The sequence below is a fragment of the Rhinolophus hipposideros genome (assembly GCF_964194185.1).
Source record: "Rhinolophus hipposideros genome assembly, chromosome: 23".
Lineage (NCBI taxonomy): Eukaryota > Metazoa > Chordata > Mammalia > Chiroptera > Rhinolophidae > Rhinolophus > Rhinolophus hipposideros.
Window position 1 is genome coordinate 44,956,248 of NC_138069.1, and position 2,716 is coordinate 44,958,963.

Consider the following 2,716-nt stretch of genomic DNA (forward strand, 5'->3'; position numbering starts at 1 on the left):
GTGATTGATATAATGAAATTGGGTTGTATTTTCGCTTACCTTCTTCACTCCCCCTCATTCTGCAGCATCTTACCCCCTCTGTCAAAGACCCCGGCGCACGGGAGCACACGCCCCCCCCCCAACAGAGCTACACAGAGCCGGCCCCCCAGCTCGGGCCGCCGGCCTCCAGGCCGCGCCGGGGCCAGGGCCGCGCAAGTTCCCGTTAAACCAACATTTCTATTAGTTGAAGTTAGCAGGCATAATCTTGTTTCCAGATATTTATCCACGTACCAAGGGCTGTAGTTACATGTTTGAAGTTAGGGGGGAAAGTGAAAGATCTAAGCAGCCGTTCTAAAAATACATTAACAGTTTCCAAAATCTATATCGCTGCTTAATTAAATATGTTATCCTGTTTATAGGATCTGTGGCTAATTATTTAGAGTCATTTAATCTACTCAATTTGCACGTTAATTAAACAGCGCCGCTTTGCAGAGCGCGGCCGCGGCTCCGAGGGCAGCAGCGCCGCCTGGCGGCCATCCCGCGCGGCGCCCGCAGGCTCCGAGCCGCCCGGGCCGCGGGCCTTTGCTCGGGCCTTTGCTCGGGCCGCCGGCGGGGAGCGGCGCTGGCCGGGGGAAGCCGAGGCCGCGCCGCCGGAGGGGCTGCGACGCCCCCGGGAAGAGTTTGCAGGCTATCCTTCGGGAAACTGGGGGGTCGCCCGGCCCCGCCGATGGGGATTCAGCTCCCCGGTTTTTTATGGGGGGGGTAGGAGAATTCATTCATTCACCCCCCCGCCCCCCGTCCCCCCGTCCCTCCGTCCCTCCATCCCTCCACCCTCGGCGCAGGAGGCGGCGGCGCGGGGCGGAGCGGCCAGGTGGAGGGGTGGGGCCGGCCTCGCGGCGGGGAGGGGCGGCGGGGGGGCCACGGCAGAGGCGCCCGGGTCCCGGCCCCGCTCCAGCCCCGCGCGTGGGGCGGCGCCGCCCGGCCTGGTTAACTGGAAAATGATGGAGCCGGGCCCCGCCCCCGCACTCGCCTCCTAATTGTTTTTCCGCGCCGTCCCCATCTGTCCCTCTCCGCCCGTGTGTGTTTTGGCCTTTGTCTAGCTGCCCTGCACTGACACCCTCTTTCAAAGACCACTTCTGTCGCCCTTCACCGATCTCTTCTGCCCCATTAACCCATCGGCACGAGGCTCCCGCAACAAAGGCCTGAAATCAGATCGACGCGCGAGCGCCTCTCCATCGTCCGCCACTGGCCCCCAGCGCAGCCCGCACAGCCCGGCCTGCTGGCCCGACGGGGCGGGAAAGGAATTGGCCTTGAAAATCAACAGAGGAAGCCATCCCGGCCGGCCGGCCGAGATCCGCCCTAAGTAAACACGGGAACAGGCACTGGCCGCCCTTGGCAGGGGCCAGCACAGCAGCTGTGGCCACGGGAACCGCCGCCCGGGAAGCTAATCCTGCCTGGCAGTCCCCCTTTGTCCTTCCCTGGTCGTGAAACTGGCAAGCGGAGAGAAAGCGGGCTGCAGGAGAGGCAGGTCCGCCTCTGGCCTGGTAAACAAAGACCAATAACCTGTTACTAAGCCAGGGCTGCTCTCCTCCCGATTCCATTTTCCTTCCTGAAAAAGAGAGGAAACCCCCAGCCACTCTGGTAGGAAGCATCCACTCATCTGGGGAGGCTGGCTGCAGCGAGCAGACCCCAGCACCAGGCCCACTGCCATGGCCTTGCTACACACCACCCAGAGCCCCGCAGCAGGGCCCCCGGGGCCTGAGGCCACCAGGGCTGGCTTCCAGGCTCACCTAATTTTCCTCCCCTCACCCGCCATCCGGAAGCCAAGCACCCTGGTGCCAGCACAGAGGCTGCAGACATTCCCACTGGCTCCTGCTGGAGATGAAGGAACTCACTGGAAATTACTGGCAGCTTCCTCCCCTCCACTTGTGCTCAGGCCACCCTGAGCACAAGTGGAGGGGAGACCCCGCTGTGTCTCTGCAGCCACGGTCTGTCTTCACCCTTCTGGAGGGATTCCCTCCCAGGGCAGCCTTATTCTGACCAGTGTGGCAGGAGGAAGGCGGACCATTGCCCAAGGGTTGTCCACACAGGCCACCAGAGGTCACCTTTATCTAAGTGGGAATTGGGTGACTGCAAGAAGCTGGTGGGCCCATGTATGCTAATAACCAAAAGAGCTCCCCTCTCTGTTCACCTATAAACTGCCTGCTTTTATTTTCTGTTCTACAAACACTGATCCTGTGGTTCCATGGCACATCGCAGGGCCATCCGAGGGAACGTGTCCCCTGGAACATGGACACACTACACGTCCAGCAAGGTGAAAGGGGCTCATTTTCTAACACTGCCTGGATTACCTTCTTGCTTTTAAAAGTCATTGAAAAGAAAGAGATTTTAAAGAAAGAGATTGCGAGACAAACAGGACAGGACATGAACAACGACTGCCTGAGGTCCCCGACAGCGCTGGCAGGCACCCGCGCCCTGGGCTCTGCTGTCCATGCCCCCCACGGCCTGCTGGCCCAGAGGTCTGCCTGGGAGCTCTGCCACTTCCTGCTGCTGACCTGATGAACTGGGGAACTTATTCCTTTTGAAGGGTCGGGTGGTTCCAAAGAATCCAGAAATAATGGGGTCCTCCTTGTCCCCTTCTGTTCCGTTGCCTGAAGCCCAAGTCACATTCTCGGTTTGCTCCTACAGGGACTTTAGGAGCTAGTTTTACAACAAATCGGAAGGTGAAGTCCTTTGC